This window comes from Abramis brama (assembly GCF_963993115.1).
Source record: "Abramis brama genome assembly, chromosome: 1".
In the NCBI taxonomy this organism is placed as follows: Eukaryota; Metazoa; Chordata; class Actinopteri; order Cypriniformes; family Leuciscidae; genus Abramis; species Abramis brama.
In genome coordinates, this window is record NC_139963.1 from 74934476 (window position 1) to 74952293 (window position 17818).

A 17818-nucleotide genomic window follows, 5' to 3' on the forward strand; every position below is an offset into this window, starting at 1 on the left:
TAAATGCCAGGCAGAGTTGTGTTTGTGACAAAACACATTTGTTTCATTTTTTTACTCATTTGTAAATCTCATTTTATTTACTTGTGAGTTTTATACATTGTTGTGAAACTCTTACATTTATTTGTGGATCTTAATCTATTTATTTGGAATAATGCAACAATCCTAATTATTTAATATTGGAAATTTCAGTGAAACTGTATGTGGTGTGTGAAAACCCCGTACACGTCCATACACTTGAGATGCACAGAGATGATCAGATACAGGACATTTCTGATTACACACACTAGATGTGTTCAGAGATTTCCAGTATACCAGCAATTGCTGATGTTGTAATGTTTAAATCCTGGTAAGCATGAGGCCAAGAAAAGTAGTCAATTCTTATAGCTAGGCAGAACTGCGGATCGTAGGCCAACACACTTTCGTGTACGTGACCATTTAATACAGTTACAATGAGGACATATTTATGAATAAAGACAATGATTTTAGCTAATAAAATGCATTTAAAAAAACTACTGTACCTTTAATTTCAGATGTTTAAATTACAAAATACCATTTTTCAACCGAGTGAATCTACACATGAGAGGCCTTCAGAAGTCATAACTTCAGGGGTCAACGGTTTAGGTCAGTTGGTGAAAACACTGTATTCTCCTACTTAGTATGTGTGTAAATAGTTGTATTTAAATCTTTGGGTGTATTTTTACACGCCAACATATTTTGTCACACCGTAGTGATGCAAACTTCCACACTCTTGTAAAGCCTATGGACTAACTTTAAAACATCATCTTTACACAGCAATCACATGTGTCCAAAACATCCGTGTAAGATTCAAAAGACCAAATCACTAAGAAAAGAGGGTTGAAGTGCCGATTATAATAAATACACAAAAGTTCACAAATGATGGTTTTATTACTCCACTAGATTTAGTCGTCTTGTCCAGACAGCAGACGACACTGTTTCACATTTTGTATGTTGGACTGTACGTGTTTTAGGTGAAGACGTTCTTTGAGAGCTGTCAACATTCAGTGTTTATAGGAATAAATGAAATTAAGAATTTAAGTGATAGTCTTTGTTTGACTAAATTGATACTTCATTTTAGTGCAACTTTCCCTCTATCTATGATGTGGAATCACACAAAGTATTAACACGAAAAGTAAGTGCTGTTTTACACTTAAACTATTACAACAGAATCACATCTGACTATTGCCCTGAGAGAGGCATATTCATTAGAGCTTGAGGCTGTTAAAGGTCCACACTAACTGCACCCTGCAGATAAAATTGCACAAAAGTAAATTCTAGAGGTCAAACTCGCTGAAAAGTAATTACAGCATGAGCCATTTAAAACAAATACAGAAAAGCCACTTGTGATCAGTTTTGAATGTTTGTAATTGATATTGTACATTCTAGTCGATTACGCTGTTTACATCTTGTTTCTTTTTGTTTTTGTACAGTTTGCAAAAAGTATATAGTTTTAGAGCGTGGTCAAACATGTTCATATAGGAATTTATGAAAAACATGAACAAATATTGCATAAAGAGAATTAAATGACGGTCCTTCTACATGAGAGTGTTTAAGACTAAACAAACCATATTTCTTTTAGAACATCTTTCTGCTATGTCTACGAAACATCGACGTGAAAGATGAGTATTGCTGTTTTTCTGTTACCTATAAAACTATTACACTTCAAACTCGTCTAACTATTACACTTAAAGATGTGTATTTCGCAGCGCAGTCATAGATACACTGTTATTTTGTGTATGTCACTAAACAACAGTTAAGCAAATGAATTACAGTTGATAAAAGGTATTTTTATGTGAAAGGTAGGATGATTCATTTTTTATTCACAAAATGAACACAAAACACAAAAGAAAAACAAAAACACGCGTTCAAAACTCAAGCTCTCACACACGCTCCACAAACGCCCACGCATGCGCAGAGAGAGAGAGAGAGAGAGAGAGAGAGAGAGAGAGAGAGAGTGTAGAGAGAGAGAGTGTAGAGAGTAAGAGGAAAGAGGAGGTAAAGAGAGAGAGAGACAGGGAGAGAGAGAGAGTGTGTGTGTAGAGAGTAAGAGCAAAGAGGAGGTAAAGAGAGAGAGAGAGAGAGAGAGAGTGTGTGTAGAGATAGAGAGTAGAGAGTAAGAGGAAAGAGGAGGTAAAGAGAGAGAGAGAGACAGAGAGTGTGTGTAGAGAGAGAGAGAGAGAGAGAGTGTAGAGAGTAAATCTGTATTTACTGCTGGATCACTTTTGGCTGTATAATATTCTCTACTGCATGCTTATGCTTCTCTGTAATGGACAGTCTGTATTAATATTTGTGGGCATAATTGTTGGTGGTGGTAGTTATGTTTGAGGCCTATAATAAAATTTTACCTCATAGTAGCGTGTGTGTGTGTGTGTGTGTGTGTAGCAGAGACAGCGCGCATCAGAGAGAGCTTACAGTGATACTGATGTTGGTCTCGGGTCGGGTCGGGTTCGGGCTGATAAATTGCAGACGTTGTCGGGCTGGGGCCGGGTTAGGGCTTGAGAAAACTGCGCGAGTTGGATTGAGTTTCTGTGAGTGTGTGGGGGATCACCCCTTCATTTGTGTGTATGTATGACACATTGTGTTGGATCTATTGATTTTTTTTTTTTGACAAAAAAATAAATAAAAATGCTCTGAATTACAGTTTTTCTCATTCATTCATTCCTATGGGTGCCCATTTCTGTCCACGAAGGCGAGATTAAGGAGGTTTTTTTTTTTTTCACTGACTTAACATTGTAGAATCGAGTCAATTTTTCTTGTGTGTGTTCAGCTGGCAAACTTAGGAAAAGTAGCCAAGTCTTGTACCGCTCAGATTAAGGAAATTTTTTTTTCTTTTAATAAATAATAATTACTTTGCCCACATTTGTCCCCAATACGGTTTTAATTGGACATTTCAGTGAAACTCAAGGTGTGTGAAAACCCCGTACACGTCCATACACTTGAGATGCACAGAGATGATCAGATACAGGACATTTCTGATTACACACACTAGATGTGTTCAGAGATTTCCAGTATACCAGCAATTGCTGATGTTGTAATGTTTAAATCCTGGTAAGCATGAGGCCAAGAAAGTTCTCAAAGTTCTTAAAGATTTATTAAAATCCTAAAGCAATCCAAAAGTGCCAGATGTTACATAATGGTCAGCATGTACAACACACTTCAACTCTTACTCTACACCTTTTATAGGTGACAACATGTGGACTACAGCGCCATCTCCTGACTAATACACCAACACTACATTCCCCCATTACTTAAAGGTACTTCATTACTTCATTACTTGAACTTAGTTCACATCAAAATGAAAATGTCCTGATAATTTACTCACCCCAGTGCCATCCAAGATATTCATGTCTTTCTTTCTTCAGTTGAAAAGAAATTAAGTTTTTTGAGGAAAACATTTCAGGATTTTTCTCCACACAATGGACTTCAACGGTCACCAACTTGTTGAAGTCCAAATCAATGCAGTTTTAAAGGGCTCTGAAGTGCTTCAAAGGGCTCTGCACGATCCCAGCTGAGGAATAGGGTCTTATCTAGCGAAACGATCACTCATTTTCTAAAACAAATAAAACTGTATATACTTTTTAACCAGAATTGTTCGTCTTGTGCTGGTGTGCGACGCGCCAGGCATTACGTAATCACGTTGGAAAGGTCACGCTAGACGTAGGCGGAAGTACCGCCCCATTGTTTACAAGCGTGGAGAATACTTAGCGGGTGTTACCCTCGGTTTGGGACGGGACTGGAGTATTTTGCACCGTACTCCCAAATTCCATGGCTTGGTGGAACAGGAAAAAACACAGGAGCAAGATGGGCTAACGCTGCCGATGAACCCGAGTCACTCTTAGACACCCGTGCTGCCAACTTGGCCAGTGTTGCTATATTCATAGACGCGCACATGCCATTCTTACGCACACACACTGCACACATTGCAGCATATTTAACAAGTGCGGATTTCTTTCTTGTTTATTTTTCTTTCTTTTTCTTTCTTACGCTTTTAAAGTTGAATTGTGTTTCGGTAACACTTTATAATAACTGCACGTTATTAACCATTAGTTAAGCATTAGTAAACAGTTAATTCATCATTTATAAAGCATGGATAGACATTGATAAGCAGTTTATAAATACAGCTATAAATGCTCTATTTTTGATTTATAAGAATATCTATAATGTGTTTAATAATTGTATTTTCTTAATTTTTAATGATCAATTTATCATTTCTAAATGAAGTATTGCACTATTTACAAACTGGTTATTTAGGAGTTGTTGTCAGTGGTTCATAAGATCACTTAGAAAGTGTAAGTAAACGATTAATAAACTATTTAAATGTACATTCATACATCTTAAATATTTCTGTGTTCTGTATCACTGTGTTGTGTTTGTTTCCTTTTTCTGTTTAGAAGATAACTGTAAAATCTCCTTTGTAAAAGCTTTACAAGGCATAACTAGTCCTCACTTTAGATGAGCTCACAAAAAAAGTTAACTGTCCACAACTAAATGCTTTATAACTACCTGAATTAACCATTGATTATTGACACACTAAGTAACTATTACTATATGTCTGAATAATAAGATGTATGAATGTACATTTAAATAGTTGATTTATGTAACCCAGGTCATTAACTCGGGTCACTAATATTAATAATTAGTATTATTTAATTTATATCACTATAAAACTAACAGTAAGAAAAGAACATGAAGTATAATTTATTTATTTTATTATAAATAATCCCAATAGAAAGAAAAGGTTCCTGAACTGATTGCTGATTGGTGAGGTGAAAGGTTAGCCCCGCCCCCTGTTGGAGAGTTCCAGAAGATCGCGCACAAGCAGAAATGTAGAGAGATTGCGAACGACACGAGAGTGAGAGCAGATGCGATTGAGTGATTTGACTGAGAACAAACTGTTTAATAATCCAGCAATAGATTATTAACAAGTTGAGAAGTAGATTTATGAGGTATTAATTCTTTAAAAAGCCCACGCTTTGAGAAGAGTGCGATGTGAATCTGAACGCGACGAGAAGAAAAGACACTGGCGTGATAGGATCTGAACTAAATCTGTTTCTTTGAGAAAATACTTTTTTTGTCTCTGATTTATATTTCTCCTTGGTGAGTACCAGTTTCTTCATAAGAGATGTATTTAGGTAATGTGGATACTGTTTTTGGACTCTTAATGTGAAAAATGCATTTGAAAAAGTGATGAGTGATATAATAAATGTTTGAAAATGCTTTAAGTGTTTTCTAATACAATCTGTGAGTGCATATAGTTATGTTTAAATGTTTGAAAGATTATATTTTTTCTGTTGTGAAGTGTGTGCCATGCGCTGCTAGCTTTGCTAGCTCTGTAAACAGACTCTAGTGTGTTAAAGGGATAGTTCGCCCAAAAATGATATTTAACCCATGATTTACTCACCCTCAAGCCGTTCGAGATGCATATGTCAATCTTTTTTTAGACGAACACATTTTCAGTTATTTTAGAAAATATCTTAGATCTTTCAGTGGTTATAATGTGAAGCAATGGGGTCCACAACGTTTAAGTCCCAAAATGTGCATGCATCCTTCTCAAAAATAATCCGTAGAACGAACGTGACAGCGGAGCCAGAGAGCAGAGCAAAACAAAACTCAACGTTTGTTCTACGTCACGACGCTTCCTACGCTACGTCCTACGTCATACGCCAGCATCCATCTCTGTGAACGCGCACCGACCGCCACCGGAAGCCAGTTATTTTATTTTTAAGTTTTAAATATGTATATTTTTACGACAAAACCGCACGGATTACCCTCAGAAGGCCTTCGTTTATCCCCCTGGAGCCGGATGGATTATTTTTGAGAAGGATGCATGTACATTTTCGGACCTGAATCAGCTGGACCCCATTGCTTCACATTATAACCACTGAAAGATCTAAGACATTTTCTAAAATAACTGAAAATGTGTTCGTCTGAAAAAAGATTGACGTATGCATCTCGAACGGCTTTAAGGTGAGTAAATCATGGCTTAAATATCATTTTTGGGCGAACTATCCCTTTAATCAAGCACATGGTGACTAGCATGTATGTGTTGCCTATATCCAAATAATTGAAACACACATTTTGGTCATTAGAAACTGTTTATTTGAATGAGTTACTGATGATTGTTTTGGCTTTGTTTTTGCAAGGCCGGGTTTTTTTCTTGTGTTTTATTTTTCTCTTTTGTGAGAGTCTGAAAAATTGCTGCTGTGATCCTGAATCCTGTCCTGGCTGTGGACTCTTATCCCGGGTTTGGACTGGCGAGCCATCCCATCGTTTCGTACCTGGAAACGGAGGAAAAGGAGTTGTGAGAAAAGGAGTTTTCTGATTGGGTAGGACAGAACTGCATACGTTGCGTTTTTCAAGTTTTCCAGGATTTCCCTGAAGACAAAGTTAATTCTCTTCATGGACTGAACTGCATTCATTTTTGAACAACTTTCCTACTCAGTCATTTTTGGGAATTTGAAAACAAGACATTTAACTTGAAATTGAGAAACTTGAGGTTGAATTTCAGAAATTGATATTGGAAATTTTTTTACGGCCGTTTCACACATCCTCCGTGTGCAGTGTGGTGTGTGTGTGAGTAGCGCGTTATAGTGCTTTCACATATGCTGCGTTTGCAGTGACTGATCCACGGCTGTACCACAAACACATACTCACTATTTTTATTTCAAATCCAGAAGTTATCAGCAACTTTTATTAAAAAAAAAGTTTTGTCAGCATTGCAATTCTCTTTGTACACATACACTCTTTAATGGACGTATGCACGTTAAAACACAATTTAAACAACGTAGGGCTATTATTCCATGCATTACTTCTACTTATATTAAGTTGCTCAAGCAAGTGGTCAAATATTTAATCATGTACTTATATTAAAATCGCAAACATTTTAAATTAAAACTTAAAATTGACAGAAACAGCTGACTCTTATGCCTTTTCTTTTGCATTTAAATTTTAATAGGCTAAAATAAATCTTGCATGTCACAAATAACTTGTTTTTCCACCTCCACGAATGAGACGAGTGTTGTTCATAATGTCGCCTTGTTGAGGTAAATTGTAGTTTTCCTTGCTTTACCCCGGTCTTAAAGTAAAACGATGACTGTGAAAAATAGTAGTATTTAAATACATTTATGGTGAAATTACTGCATTTTCAGGTCAATCTGTGTTCATTTTGACCACGAAACATGCGCTGTCACTTTAATTCAGCGTTTGCAGCACAGCAGAAGTAGACTCGGTGTGGAAACGATCTCTGCACTGCTCCTGGAACGGATCGACGGACCGCATCCGCGTGCAGTGTGAAAGCTCTAACCTGATAATAGGGATGGTTACCGAAACCCGGTATTAAATGGGCCCCGGTGCTGAATTATGAAAGACCGCTGGATCGATTAGCTCAGACGTTATCGGTTCTGCTGTCGGTACTAGAGAAATTAAGAAAGTACACGTGCTATTTATTATTGCTATTAAGAAATTATTATCTTGCAAATTTAATCTCGCCAGCCACTTCTACATATAATAATATTGAACCATTTGTCTGTGATGCATTTTTGCTAAAGAGAGAGAGTGTCTGTGTGAGAGAGAGAGCGATCTTTCACGTGGAGCCACGGCGCGCACAACACAACAGCCCTGCTTAATGAGTGACGATGAGGACAGAACTAAACATTCAAACGGTTACACTTTAGATCTTTGATATTAAACTAATTTTATTTAAGATTTAGATTTTGGCTTCCAATGATTATAAAAAAAGAAGATATTTGAGGTATAACCATTAAAAACTAAAGCCGCATTCTCTCCAGCGCAACTTCCTTCCCTTCACAGCGGTGCGCTGTCATTTCTCCCTAAAACCCAAACGTAACGTCAGAATCTGCACGATCGTGATTGTTGTAAAATGTAGTCTATACTGTTGCTAAACTGCGGGATGCGTTTGATAATAAAAGGCTATTCCCAAAAAGTACCAAAATTGACGCAATAGACGCTGTTCCAAATGCGGCGCGCGCTCCGAAACACACCGCAACGAGACAAGCAACGTATGTTTTGGGCTTCGTGTGCGCATCTAAACGATCAAATATACACACAAATATGGCAAAATGGCCGTCTTGGAGATTCACTTAAACAGTTTATTCAATAAAATACAGTTGTCTTAAATGGGCGTAAATAGTTGGGAGGAAATATGATGCGTAATAAGATCTGCATTTGGTCTTAAAGAGGCAGCAGTCTAATAAACCTGCTGACGATTGCTCCATTAATGTGAATCAAACAACAAAAGGCAAAGAGAAAATCAGTCGCAGCTCTTGAATGAATAATTTTGGCTTTAACCCTCTGAGGTCGACAAACGCGCCGACGCGTTTTGCCGGATTTTCTCCACATTGTAGCACTATAAACTTAAATTACTCCATCATTTATGGTCATACAGAAAAAAGAAATATAAAAAAAGAATCTGTGATATTTCTCCTTTTGTATGTGTCCACTTACAATCAAATCAAAACATTGTGCTTTTGTAAAATAAAGAAAATAAACAGGGTGTGCTTTCTGCCTCTCCGTCGCGGTGAACTTTTTTTTCTTGAGCACGTCTATAAACTGAAACAAAACTCAGCGAATACTTGTCACACATTTATGAGCCATATACCTTTATAAACATTTAAGTGTGTACTTTTAAATGATCGGATTCAAAACGAAAACAAATATTCTCTGTTTAAGTAATTTGTATAAAACCAACAAGATGTCCAGCTTCTCAAACGCTTGCTCATTACAGTTAATTTGGCCACGCCTACTCGCGCAAAAGATATTCACATGCAAATCTCCACATGGAACGCGAACGCGCTCGTTACCTCAACAACAAAACACTTCACTTCACTTTTCGTCGAGTTTGAAAGACGTGCCTGAGCTTACATTGGATTTAGGCTACCTCAGAAGAAGAAGAACGCGATTTGAAGACAAGAAAGATAAGGTAAGAAATTCTTACATAGCCTAGTTTGTTATTGTTGCATAAATGTCACGTTGCAGCTGAACTGTTGCTAGATATATGGGGAATATTATAATATTTAGACCCGTGTTTACTGTGTTTGTGGATATCTGCTTAAACATAGATATGTTTATGGTAACCATAATGTTTTATATTTGAGAGTGATCGCGTTTGAATGTATCATATTTTGCAAGCGATCGCGTTTGAATGTATCATATTTTGCAAGCGATCGCGTTTGAATGTATCATATGTGTTTACTGTGTTTGTGGATATCTGCTCAAACATAGATATGTTTATGGTAACCATAATGTTTTATATTTGAGAGTGATCGCGTTTGAATGTATCATATTTTGCAAGCGATCGCGTTTGAATGTATCATATTTTGCAAGCGATCGCGTTTGAATGTATCATATTTTGGATGAAAGCAAAACGCACCAAACGGCTTCATGTTTTTATTATTATCTCATTTCATATCATCATAACGGATGGAAACATTTGAAGTAACATGATAATCAATATATTTTTCTCTAGCTTCTTTTGGAAGATTTATAGGCTGCTATAGGTTATTTATTGTTATTATTATTTTATCCGCACTGCGCATATACCTTATGCCTACAAGGCACAACAAACCTGGTGTTCATTATATTATATATCGTTGGAAACGTGTGTGTGTGTGTGTATTCTGTGAATTTTAAAAAGGAATTTTAAAAAGCAATTTTAACCAGAAAAATCTAATATTTATTTCCAAAATCGTGCAGGCCTTTCTCTTGATATCAGTATGTTCACTTTTTTTTTTTCAGGTCCCAGATGCCACTGAGGACTTCAACATTCACATGAGTCTCAGTACGTGAACATGGTAAAGTGAAAATCTTGGAAATGAAAGGTATGTACAATGTTTTTAGGAATGGCACAAAGGTCTCTGTCTTTGAAGTGCTTTTTTGGCATTTGTTGTGTATCTTTGGATTATGTTGTGTTGTAAATAAATCCAAACAATTTAAAAGCCATTATTTTTTAAATCTCCTCATTTACAGTATTGTGCAAGGTTGCTCAGAATGATAGGGGCCTGATAGCTCCTAATAGGGCCGTTAGGGGAGGTTCTTTGTCTTTCTCAGGTGAGAAAAGCTTACATATTAATGAGCTCTCGCATAAGGCTTTTTCACACAAAACACGTCGTAAAATTTTTAAATCAATATATTGTCTTATCTGAATGAGCAGTCAGGGTGATTTTCACATAGTTTTGCAGCAAATATTCTAGGCTACGTCATACAATTTTCAAAAGTCTTGTGAAGAAATAATCAGTATGGGTTTCATGGCCTTATTTCAGTGAGAATTTTTTTTTGTATTTTCAAAAACCACGCATAAATGTCATTATCTCAAAACTACAAACTTTTACATACATGCTGCTGATATATTATTGTAGCAGAGTTTGTGCTGAATACAGTGTAATTAGACTTTAGCCATGAAAATGTCACAAGTAACAGAAATAACCAGAAATGTCAGAGCATGTCAGAACACCTCCAGGGCCCAGAAAACAGCTCAGACCTCAGAGGGTTAATAAGCTTTAATCTATCTATGATAAACTATGCAGTGTTATTTTACATCTGACTTTATTAGATGTCTTTTTAGCCCATATTACTCCTGAACAGTAATGTCAGTAGACATTACTGAAATTAAAGCACTGGGTATATAATTTGTATATTTGTTTTATTGTACACTTTTTTTTTTTTTGACCATGTGTTTGTACTTTGTTTTTGGTGTCCTATGTCTTCTGTATATAAAACACAAAAGCCTGCACCCTTCTGCATAACATGTTTTATTTGTTTTGTTAAAGCATTGCTTTTTCTTTTGCTATAGATATTTATTTAACATTTCAAAATATAAAGCAATATTATGTTCTAAATTATTTTATTTTCCTTTTTTTTTAATATAACAAAAAGAACCGATAAGAATGCTGTTAAAGTACCGGATCGATAAGGAGTATCGGTAAGAGTAGTAATACCGTTAAAACCTTAACGATACCCATCCCTACCTGATAACATGGGTACGGAAAAAAATACGCACCGCATACACACTGCAAATGGAGTATGTGTGAAAGGGGCGTTACTCTGTGTTTATCATTTATTCAAAATACTGTGTGTTACTGTTATCTGTTTGTTTTTATTTAGTTTTTCTTTCATTCTTTCAATTTTAAAAGATACAATTCATGCAAAAGAACAAACAAATAGAAAAACACACTTACCTTTTCATTAATTAGCTGCATTCCAGTGGTCTGAGTGGTTCATTGTTTTTATTATTTTCTTACGATCGTCTTTGCTAATTTTTGCTTCAGTGAGTCGATCCAAATCTTCTGATTCTGGTCCATAGTTTTGCTAAATAAATGTTGCTTGCCCACTAGAGGGAGACATAGGATAAGGATGGAAACTATGAATGGAAATAATCGCATTGATCCAGTAAACTAATTATCATGATTTAGTAACATTAAACAATGGAAAATGTAATGTAATATTATAAAATAAAAGTAAAAATTTCTAAAAATTCCAAATGTTATAAATGCATGAATGTTATATTTATATTTTATAATTATATGTTATTTTCATAAGTGTTTAAAACACGTATAGTAAATACATTTAAAAAATGTAACTAGAGGGAGACACAACATAAGGATGGAAACTATGAATGGCATTAATCATATTGATCTAGTTCATTTTTATAACTTATGGTGTACTGGCAGAATTGTTTTATACAATTAGTGTACATAGAATCTGTGAAATGCTTATGCATTATTAAATGTTATAACATATATATACACATATGTTATATTTTAGAGATGCACCGATTGTTCGGCTGGTGACCGGATTTTCACGTGATCGACCTTGACCGGCAACCGGCTGGTCAGTCTGATATATGCTGATTTTATGCCGGTCAAATGCACTCGGGCGCCGCATGATCAACCTTTTGAGCGGTGCGGTCTCATATATGGGTATATAAATACACATAAGCACGAGTAAAACAATACATTTGGAGTTTGTAAAATACACACTGATGTCTGTGGAAGCAGCAATAACAATCTATTCAAATATAATTTGCTGACGTGTGTTATTCATATCAGACAAACATAGTGGAAGTAACTATAAAGTTGACTCTATTCTTCTCAGTTGACCGGCTACTTGCATTTATTTCGGGAGAAACTGATGAATTCACGTGCTGTAAATCCGACTGACAGGACAACATTGCGGTGCCCATCTCATGTTATAAATCAAGATTATTTATAAAGGTTTTTAAACGACCAAACACACTCACTTACACGTATTTGAGAATCGGAATATCAGATAGGCTAGTTGATGACATGGTAAGCAAGTTTGTGAATATTTTGAATTAAAAAGGAAAAGCGAAATAAAAGTGACACATCTGTCATATTTATTGTGGCTGCGGTGTATCGCGTGACGTGTCGCCATGGAAACATTAAAGGGAACGTTCGCCTTGAAAAAACTCACTCTGGGGGTGGGGGGGGGGGGTGTCAGTTAGAATATTTTAAACTTGCGCGTGAAAGGGTTAAAGAAAAGATCGAAAATAAATATTTGTGTGTGCTGTAAAGTGGTTAGAAAAAAATTAAATCGGAATCGGCTAAAATCGGTATCGGCAGGTCAAACTCAATGAAAAATCGGAAATCCGAATTGGCCTAGAAAATTGTAATCGGTGCATCTCTATTATATTTATAAGTATCTATACAATATATAATGCACTTATTATAAATGTTGTAAACACTGATTTATTTTTCACTCAGGTAAAGGATTCACACAGGTAAAGTAATCAACAGGTTTATTTGCAGAAGTATGTTATCGCAGCAATGGAAGCAGGAGAGTAACTGATGAATACAGTGTTCAGGATAGATGTCTGTTCTGAAATGGAGATCGAGGCAATGACTGAAGACGGATGAAGGAAGCAGATGACTGAAGACAAGTTGTTCAGGTAGGTATCGTGCAGGTAATGAGTCAGGTAAGTGCATGCAGGTGAGGGCCAGAGAGGATGATGGGAAATGTAGTGAGGAGGTGGTGACTAGCTGGTGACCGTGACAAAGTGCACCACAAGTAAGTAAAAACCCTCACCATTTATCCGGACTTGGCACCGGCAGGGGCGCCGCCAGGAATTTTGGGCCCCATGACAAAAAAAATCAAATCGGGCCCCCTCTGCGCAGCTGCTGTCACCACATCTCTAGGACCAAACTGTCCCATCAAAAGCTTTACATAACTCTAATCAAAGGCTTGCAACTGTCTTGCTTCTTGTAGTTCAATACTAGTACTAGCACAATATTTACTGCTGGTGATTAGTAAATGCAAGTCTGCATACAGTATGCAGTTCACTATTTGATGCAAGATTAAAAGCCACCATAAAAATGTCCTTAAGGCAATCCTTTACAGTCTCAATGTATTTTTATTGTAAAATGAATGACAGATTTAAAAAAAAAAAGAAAAAAGAAAAAACCTAAATATATATTAACTTTTTAATCAAAATAAATTAACATCATCATCTCAAAACAATGAAAACAGCAGATTTTTTAACTTAACTGCACATATATGCCAACAACAAAATAAAGTTGACGTGTAAAACGGAATTTCCACATCAGGGTTATTATAGCGCTACAAAACAGATCCAGTGATCACTAAATCAATAGGTTTTGACGTCTGGAATGATGGGAATAATAAAGTCTGTATCTACAGATGTCATTTAACAGCCAAAATTCAGTCTAAATGAACGCATCAAACTGGATTATTTTAATATTGTCTGTAACTTACATGCAGGTTGAGGTAAGCTACTCATTGTTTCTAACTGCATCCAGTACAAACAGGAGGTTGTTTTTTTATTTTTATTTTATTTATGTCATAATGGTCATTATGTGAGAAAATAATTTGTGTTTGATTTCTGTCATTAATAAATATTTAATTTTCTTTTTTGTTATGGTAAAAAGAGCAAGAGAGACAGGGAACCCCACACAGACTCCCTGTAATGATGCTAACTCATTACCACAGTGTTGCTCACCTTCTTCACTGAGACAGGGAGGGGTAGTTATGGGGGGACTGGGGTGCTGCTGCTCATCTGTTGTTTAGTCTGCTAAAATGGGCATGGACAATGATTTAATATGAATATCTTGCTAAACGTTTCCCTGTACTGATTAAATGTTGATGAAATGTAGGCTAACACTAGCCTGCAGCTAGCTAGCTTATTTCACTATGGACAACAGGTTAATACCACTCGCAGACTAAAGGCTACCCACCTTTCTTGGTGAAAAACTGGGTTACAGACTGACACCCTTTCTTTTGTCTTTCCTCTCTCTCTTTTCTCTTTCCTTTTTTGAAAACCAGATTTTCTTTTACTATGCAACATTGTGGCCTCTGTGTGTTTCTGGCGCATCGACTGACTGTCTGCAACTAAATACGTCACTGATGAGTGCGCTAAGGCAGGACCAAACCATTTCATGCAGATACAGGGGGGTGGTCGTCAATATAGATGTTTACTTTTTGGTCAATGGGGATATTTAACTTTTATTGCCTAAATAAGTAAAATCAAAGACATCATTCATTTTATTATTATTTGAAATATACTCAGTGATGATGTTTTATATAAGGTATAATATAATAAAAAATTTTAATTAGTTTTTATCTATTTGTTGGGGCCCCTGTCAGTCAGGGGCCCTTGGAATTGTCCTAACTTTTCCCCCCCTATACGGCGCCCAAACTACACTAGTTTTAGCAATAGTTTCGCGATTATACAACATGCTTGTTGTATGTTGTATGTATGTCAGATTTTGCTGCCGCTAGGGGTGTAAGCTTCCCCCAATAGATCCCAATTGTTAAATTGGCTACAGCAACACGCTTGTTGCAATGTGTCCTTGCTTGCTCCAGCTTGGGGAGATGCTTCCCCCACTAGATTGGATCTACAGTGCTCAACATATGACGCTAAAATCAGGATGTAACCATTCTTTCAGCATCAGTCGTGGTGGGGGAGTGTGTAAAAAATAAATAACAAAAGATAATATATATATATATATATATATATTTTATTATTATTATTATTATTATTATTTTCTTTTTCTTTTTTTCTTGGTTTCTACATTAGTAAACTACAACCAAGTATAACAAGGTTATGACGTCATTGACAGGTGACAGTGTACGCAGTGCACGTCAACAAATAACTTGTCTAGTGATTGGAATTTATTCAAACCTACATATTTGTGACTAAATATATCCAAGCATCAGCATCACACTTGTTACATTAAACCATCCAGCTGTATTAATGACATGAGTTACTAATTCTGTGTGAACCGGATGTTTCCACCAGGATTACTTCAGGATTGTGTACTTCAGTACTTATTTCAAATGAAAAAGATAATTGAAAAGGAAATCTCCATCTCTCATCTCTAGCTCACAGGCGTCACCCAAAGAAACTGGAACTGGACTGCGGATATACAACAAGCAAGCAGCTGATTCATTTTGATATCTCAATTTTCACTTCTTCATTTCAGGTGGTATGTCATTCATTGCAATATGCATGTTTACTGCTAAGCATTTTGGGTATTGACAACATGCTTGTTGGGTTTGGGGGGATATTGGCATATGGTTTTGTTTTGGGAGGTTATTGCTGCTCTCCCTCCTCTAATCTATGCTAGGCTGCATGGATGCACAGGGAGTTCTCGCCCAGAACGGAACCATACCGCCAATCCAAACTGTATGCTAATTGTCAATCGTATTTGACGGTACTGATCCTGACAGAACATCTATTTTCTCAAGCAGCTAATTACCTGTCAGCTTGCAGTAATTATGCAAGTGACTGCAGTCAGTTTTACAGAAATGAAAGTGTAAGCGCAAGTTCTACCAAAAAGACTGCCACGTCATTAATTTATAATCCATCCATCCATCCATCTTCTTCCGCTTATCCGGGGCCGGGTCGCGGGGGCAGCAGTCTAAGCAGGGATGCCCAGACTTCCCTCTCCCTAGACACTTCCTCCAGCTCTTCCGGGGGGACACCGAGGCGTTCCCAGGCCAGCCGGGAGACATAGTCCCTCCAGCGTGTCCTAGGTCTTCCCCGGGGTCTCCTCCCGGTGGGACATGCCCGGAACACCTTCCCGGGAAGGCGTCCAGGAGGCATCCGGAACAGATGCCCGAGCCACCTCAGCTGGCCCCTCTCGATGTGGAGGAGCAGCAGCTCTACTCTGAGCTCCTCCCGAGTGACCGAGCTTCTCACCCTATCTCTAAGGGATCCCAGCCACCCTGCGGAGAAAGCTCATTTCGGCCGCCTGTATCCGGGATCTTGTCCTTTCGGTCATGACCCACAGCTCATGACCATAGGTGAGAGTAGGAACATAGATTGACCGGTAAATCAATCTTTCTTCACCACGACAGACCGATACATCGACTGCATTACTGCAGAAGCTGCACCGATCCGTCTCCTGTTCCATCCTTTCCTCACTCGTGAACAAGTCAAGACAAGAAAAAGGAAGAACTTTTGTTTTTATGTTGTTGTGTAAACATACAAGTGCTACTTTATATGAGTGTGGACTTACAGTATATAGACCCCAGCAGTGTTAATTTAACACTAGAGATTTTGCTAAATTGATAAATAAAACACAAAAAGAAAGAGCCTTGAGTGTTTTTATTATCGAAATTTCTGTTCTCGTGTTCTTTCTGATCTAATGTTTTCTAGCATTATACCTGAGGGAGTGTCAATGATATTTAGTTTTGAATGCATTTCTTATTTTTCCTTATTCTTCCTCTTGGTTCATCGCATTTTTTTATTCAGCGCCACAAGAACAGCACATGGTCAAATGGTGATATTGTTAACAACATTAGCTGACATGAAAAAAAATATTATAATAATTACAGTTTTCTGTATGGTAATCTCAAATAAATACAATGATAAAACTTGTATTTTGATCAATCAAACGCCATTTCATGACACACAACACTGTCATTATTAACAGCAGCGCTACCGGGTGCTTGACTGTAAAACGTAACTATAGGTGGTAATAAGCTGTTATTACTGTAATAAGCACACACGACCTTCTCTATTAATCACTTTCACCCTTTTATCCAGTCTAAAGAACTCTGTTCAACAAAAGCACTGCTTACTTACAAGATTATGAAACAACAAAACTTCCAAGAACTCATTCATTTATTTATTTAATATGTGTTTATGTGTGTGTATATGTTTATGTATCAAGCCTTTTTAAACCATCTAACACACATGTTGGTGCTGTCCCGCTTGTTGCAGAAATGATCTGTTTAGTGGTGAGACTGCAATGAAAAGCAAACCCACTTGTCTTTGAAGTATTTTATTCTTGCAAGAAGGCCATTCACACACAGACTTCAGAGTTTTCTGCTGCCTTTTTATTCATCCCTCACACCTCACTCTGCTGTGTTCCTGTTATGTTCATTCAGAAAGAAGATCTGTATCATACAGTGGTTAAAGTAGGATTTGGCAGGTAGGGGAACCCTTAAATTTTATGCATGCAACAGGGAAAATGACTGATGACACCGTGGGACAACATATTGAGTATCATGGTATAGCAATACTTTTTGGGAGTGTGTCACTGTGGCACCACGTATCAGGGTGGGGGACTGTTTCTAAGAAATGGCAGGATGTGGAGTTGACATGTAACACCTTTTGTTGCAAAGATCTTCAGCTCACATTTGAAGAAAGTATACAGTCATTTTCCACTAAACTATTGTCTGTTGTCATGCAAGCACACACATTACATGAAGTAAAATTAATTTTTCATAACACCACTGGGGTTTTTTTCTGCACAATATTTGCATTGAGAAATCAACCACTTTTACACATATCAGGCTGGAA

General features: G+C 37.0%; 1 long non-coding RNA gene across 2 annotated transcripts; it reads right to left on the reverse strand.

Annotated features, from left to right (window-relative positions):
* Positions 1-6083: 6083 nt before the first annotated feature.
* On the reverse strand, positions 6084-14355 carry LOC311084948. 2 transcript variants are annotated; one of them, XR_014606681.1, is made up of 4 exons: positions 14244-14352; positions 13078-13194; positions 11211-11362; positions 6084-6296 (listed from the first exon to the last, which is right to left on the reverse strand). It is a non-coding gene; the product is annotated as an uncharacterized lncRNA (long non-coding RNA). The 2 variants fall into 2 exon arrangements; XR_014606682.1 differs by lacking the exon at positions 13078-13194 and having other exon boundaries at positions 6085-6296; positions 14244-14355.
* Positions 14356-17818: the final 3463 nt, after the last annotated feature.